Source organism: Sodiomyces alcalophilus (genome assembly GCF_042370955.1).
Source record: "Sodiomyces alcalophilus JCM 7366 unplaced genomic scaffold ACRALscaffold_2, whole genome shotgun sequence".
Classification (NCBI taxonomy): domain Eukaryota; kingdom Fungi; phylum Ascomycota; class Sordariomycetes; order Glomerellales; family Plectosphaerellaceae; genus Sodiomyces; species Sodiomyces alcalophilus.
In genome coordinates, this window is record NW_027263533.1 from 7,380,434 (window position 1) to 7,386,758 (window position 6,325).

The following is a 6,325-nucleotide window of genomic DNA, read 5'->3' on the forward strand; positions in this document are numbered from 1 at the left end:
GGGACTAGACTTATTAGGGGGGGGGAGTGTAACGAGATAATCGTAGACCCGTCGGTATATAGTCGGACCGATAGCCGCGCACGGACCACCGATCCGAACCTATTACTATGCGTACGTTAAGGGATCAGTTTAATCCCTTAAGTTGAAGTCTTGGTTTGAAGTTAGCGCTTGGTTGACGAATATACTGCGATCTCTCTGCGATACTAAGCTATCGAGCCTTTTCTGTGATATCTTTTCCTTGACTGAAATCTACGGACTTTCCTTTCGTTATAATTTAGTATATAGCCGAGCGTCTTATTAAAGGCGTTATTTAGGTTAAACTATAAAGGTATAATTACCTTCGGCTATAGGGCGTTCGGGTTATCCGCTAGGTATATACGTATTCTAATCTTAACGGTTTAGTTCTTACTCTCGGAAATACTATCGGTTTAGGGATACTAAGCCGTTAAGAACTTTAGCTTAGTTCAGGCTACCTTCCATAGAGTTATCTAGAAGTCTAATAAGAATTTAGCATTATAATATAAGATAATAGTGCGGGGGATACCTTAGTTACTTATCTAAAGGGCTTAAAAAAGCACGGACGCCTAGTCCTTTACGGTATAGGTGCTATAGCCAGGGATAAGCAGGGAAGCCTTTAAGAACTTATCCGTGACGGTTAGGAGGGTATTAAATAAAAGGAAGCCTTCGCGATACTAAGCTATCCCTACGGAGGCCACTTCGGGTAGTCTAATAATAAAGTCTATAGCGATAGTATAAAAAGGGATTAGGGGCGTTAGGATAGGCTATATTTCGCTAAGGGGAGCCTGCGGATCCGTTTAATAGGTGCTATATATCTTATATTAAGCGATATATAAGTTAACCTCCTTATAAAGTTATAGGATTATAAAGCAGCTAACTAAATTATACTATATCTATTTAGCTCCGAAATAATACCGGTTATTATAAGCGGCTTAGAGGAATTTCTTATATAAAGAGAAGGGGATATAAAGACGTTTTCTTTTATTTAGATACACTTAGTATAGGAGACTATTATCTACCTTAAAAGAGATCTTAACTAATAAGTTATAGTCAGTGGTTTAGGTAAGGATAGGTGCCTACTTCGAATCGTTAGCGTATCCTTTAATAATCCTTTATCGTATAGTATTCTTTATTTAGATCTTATTAATATAGTATACAGCCTAGTCTTCCTAAATCCGGTCTAATTCGCCTAGACCTTCGGCCAGGGGGCTATTAGTAGTAGGCAGCTAAGATAAAGCGTCGGCTACTATATTCGTCTTACCGGGAATATATTTATAAACTAATTAGAATTAGCTAAGAAACTCGGAGGAGAGGATAAGCTTTATATTTAGCCTAGTCTTATTAGTGCTAGATAGGACGCTCGACTTTATAATACTAATAGTGGCTGCGTAGTCTATAAGGACTATAGTCGGGTTACGATAAGCGGACGAAATAATAATACGGGTCTTATAAATAGCCTATACTAGGCAGGCGACCTTAAGTTCTATAAGCTAGTATTTCTTTTTAGCGGTATTAAGCCCTTTACTAATATAAAGCACTAATCGAATATCGGTTTTCTTAAAGGTTCCCTTAATAAGCTATTTAGTTTTATAGACTAACTAAAAGAGTATAGCGGAGAACCCGTGCTCCTTAAAGGCGTCTAGCTAAATAAAAAGGATCTTAGTAGGGATATAGTAGAATAGGTAAGCGTTTAAGGTAAGAGCGCCGGTGATATTATATAACGCGGCTAACTCTTTAGTAGTGGCCTTAAATATTATATGTTTAGTATACGCCTACCGGGTCCATCCCTTATCTTTCCCGATTTAACGAGCCTCGGCGAGAAGGGTCGTCTTTTATTACTAAAACGGAGCGATTCGATAAGAGAATCAGGGAATAAGATAGCGAAGCTATCCTATTATCCCGATCTAACGTTCTTAGGACTAAAGAGTAGTCGGAGCGCGAATCTTTTATAGACCCTCGGTACGCTTTTTAGTATTCGATAACCAGAGGGCGTTAACCTAGAATCCTAGTAGTTAGACTAACGGATATCTAATAAAGGACTTATTATAATAGATACTAATGCTTTTATTACTAAATAGGCAGAGTATTATATTTAAGTGCTTAGTATAATTATCTTTAGTATCTAATATAATAATGATATTATCGATAAAGGCGGAGATAAAGTCCTAGTACGGGTAAAGGAGCTAGTTTATATAGTATTAGATATACGCGGGCGAGTTACAGAAGTTTATTAAGGCGACCTTTAGTCGTTCTTATACCTATTAGGAAATAATAGTAAACTACTCGCGGTACGGTTTATATATAGAGCACTAGTAAAAGAAAGCTTAGGCGTCGATAACAGAGATAAACTTCTTCCCTCGGAGTCGCTTAATAACCTTATTCTAAAGCGGTATTAGGTATATATCTAGGATAGTAACCTTTTTTAGGGCGCGAAGGTCGATTACTATACGGCCTTTACGTTTACCTTTTACCTTACGCTATATAATAAAAACCGGAGTATTAAAGGGCGTTAATACTAACGTCTATTCTAGATGGTCCTAGTCGTAGAGCCCGTCTAAAATCTAGTCTAAAAAGGCTTAGCCCTCTTAGCTAAGTAGATATAGCTTCTAGCTTATCCTTTAGGTATATTATCCGATAATTAGGGGAACACGTATATAGTCCTTTTTATTTATATTAATAACGCCTTAGTCTGTCTAAACCTTAGGATAGTTACCGATAATCCTAGTAAAGCGCTATATAAAGCGGGCTCCGTGGTTATAAATAGTTACGCCTTCTAGAGTCGCTTTAGTCAGGGTATTTAGGCTTTTAGCGATTCCGAGCTTCCCCTTAATAGGTAAATACCCTTTAAAGATATCGCCTTATCCTTCCGGACTTAGGGACCTCTTAGCGGCCTTTAGCCGTTTTATTAAAATATCGCGGGCTTTATCTTACTCTATATTAAGATATCTATCCCTATAAAAGGGATCTATATACCCTAGCTTACTACCCTAGGAAATAAGTAGCGGCCGGTTATTAGCGTTATAGATTAGGATAGATATCCTTTTATTAAGGATATAGTTTAAAAAACCTTTAATATCCGGCTAGAATTCGATAGAGTCTAAGGTTACGTTCTATTCCTTAAATAGGACGAATCTATACTAATAAGGCAGAATAATAACTTTCTTAGCGGCTTTTAATCGGCGTCTAACTAATAGACGTTTAGCGACGATACACGCCGGGATAATAAGACCTTCGTAGTACCTAATGTGGATAATATCCCGCGAGTTAAGGATATCGACCTTATTCGGATTGTTAGATTCCTATCTAAGGAGTAGACCGGCTTCTAGCTTAGGGACCACCTAAGCTTTTACGTGTAGCTATCAGACTTATGGCTAGTCGTCTATTATGCCTCGTACTAGTAGGGTAAATAAAGCCTATCCGATAGTATCTAAGGTACCCACGCTATAAAGTATAGATCTCTTAGACGTATCGACTTCTATATCGGGGAGGTAAAGGAGGAGGTGCTAGCTTATAATATATTATAAGGTACCTGAATTAATATAAGCTTCGAAAAGAGCGCTATCTAGAGTTACTTAGACTTAGACTCTTATATATATATAACCGTATAGGCCCGCTATAGTGTTTATTACTTCTTATAAAGCGCCTTTAATTAGCGGGGAGTCCTAACCGCCTTATTCCTTTATCGGGAATAGTTAGGAATAGAATGTCTTATAGTTAAGGGCCTCGTTATTAGATATTATCGGCTATCTATACCTAATATACTATTATTATACCTAATAGAGATCACGGTACTTAGGCGCGAATCCGGGTTTATTAGCGACCTAGTATAGTTAATAACTGCCTTTATTAGTCTTACCTTTATTACCTATAAGGTCCTTAGAACTATTAGACTCCTCTTTAAAATAGTATAGGTCCTTTAGCTCCTTATTATTCTTATATCCTTTATCGGAGACCTTATCGCTAATAGTAGTATTCACGGGGTCCCGGGATTATTGCCGGCGAAAGTTCCGGTTACTATGCGCTAGTTAATCGGACGTATTATTAGTTAAGAGCCGTTAGCCGTGTTTATTTATATAGCAATTTAGCGTTCCTAGGGCTACTAGGACGCGGTTATTCCGGCGAAATTATCCTAGTCCTAGTAAGCGACGTTCCGGTAATAGTAAACGACGATCCGGCGCTAGGGAATATCGTTTAGGCTATAGTAAGCGGCGTTAAGCCGGGCTACTATATCGATCCGGGTACTAGGGAAAAAGAGAGTATACCTAGGAGGATTAGTTTAATATTAATATCCGTTTAATCTATAGCACGGTTTATCGGGTAATAAATACCTTTTAGGCTCTATTAGTATAATTCCGGTATTATCCTAGTATTATACTAGCCAGGCTATTTATAAAGTCAGTTATTATAGTTTCCGGTCCGGGACAGGGAATAGTGTTTGCTAGGTTAGCGTCTAAGCGATCCTATATAAGAGCTAAATACTTACCTCTAGGTTTATTAGCCGCCTTCACTAATCGGATTACCTTATCTATAAAGACACGGATATTATAGCGGGTAACTATATCGTGTAGGGTATATCGCTCGCGTCTTAGCTTATACTCGGCTTCCATTAAAGGTAGTTAGAACCTTTCCTATATAGCGGTCTTCTATTCCGTAACGGTGGCTATTATTATACGGTATAAATATCGTCCCTTATTAAGGCTTATAAACTATACGGAGGCCTCGCCTAATAGATAGCGGGCTAGTCTACGGGGAAGGTACTCGCGGTACTAAGCGCTTAGGCCGGTATATTAGTCTATTATATCGGTAAAGCGGGAAACCTTTATATAGATTAGTTTAGTTCCTTTGGTCTTAAGATCCCAGTCGGAAATAAAATATAAAGGAGGCTTAAAGTAGCCTAGGTTATTAGCCTTAAATAGGTGCGTCCGATTATTATGCTAGCCGAGGATAGTAAGTAAATCCGACTATTATATATATAGGTATAGTTCCAGGTAGCTAGCGCCCGGTATATTCCCTAGGGGAGGACTTATACCGGGAGGGTTATATCCGGCGGAACTATTACCCGGAGGGGCTACTCGCTATTAGCGTTCCGGATTTCTATTATTCCCGGATCTAATATCCTCCGTCTTATTATAAGAGTAGTATATAATATCGGAGGGCGTGGGGCTTATACGCTTATTACGGTGGCTTATAGTATCAGCTTCTTAATTTTGCTGGTCGGAGAATAGTGTATGGTTACTAGGTATTAGGGTATAGTCGGGCGTTCCTTTAAAAGGTTTAGCGTACTTTAGAGAAAGGCTTTTCGCTATATCTTCGGGGAAACTTCCGACTAGCTATTCGACTAAACTTATAGCGGGGCGGAATGAAAGCGATTCTATTCTCTTAACCTTAGTCTTTAGTTCTGCTAGCGGAGAATCGTGGCTAGCGGTAAAGGGGGCTGGCTCCTTTCCCTGAGCTATACTCTGGGTGTAACTATAGACTTATAAAGGTCGATATATTCGGGCTCCTTTTTTAGCTAATTATAGAATACTTTTATAAAGGAGTTATAATAGGTAACTTACTTAGTAGGATAGGTTAGCTAAGGGGGCAGGATAGCTTTAGAGACTCTTTTTTCAGAGGTTATAGTATAACTAGCTCCGCTAATACTAGGGAGGTTCCCTGTATACTCGGCTATAAAGAGGAATAGCTAATACTCGGGTAAAAGAACCTTTTTAGCTATATCTAGATAGGCGTTCGTTATTACGGCGAGGGGATATACGCGTTTTAGATCCCTTAGTATTAGGGGAGAGTCTAGGAGAACGGGGTAAGGAGTGTTAGTTATTATTTAGCGGGTTCTATAATAATACTATTTAGTATTCGATAAGTCGTTTTAGATACGGGCCTATTAGATAACTAGTACTTATAGACTCTTATACTTATCGTTTACTCGCTTAGTCCTAATAAAGGGGAGGCGCTTTACTTAGTAGACTATAGGTAACCGTTACCGCTTTAGCTACGTGTCCGCTTAGGGCGCTATATATAGCTATTTAAGTAATCAGGGGTTTTAGTATATAGACCTTTATACTTTACGCTCAAGGGCTAGTAAACGTAATAAGAGGCGTGTAGGTAAGTAGTTCCTTATCGGCGCTATTAGGCTATAGCTTAATAGTCGCTGCTTATCGCCTAATTCTATTTAAGGGGAGGCACTTTATTAATAACGGATAGTTACTTACCCTAGGATCGTGTAACTAGAATAGTCTCTATAGTCGTTTAATTGGATCGGTATACGAACCTTACTAAGATCGAATAATCTTATTCTAGTTACTACTAT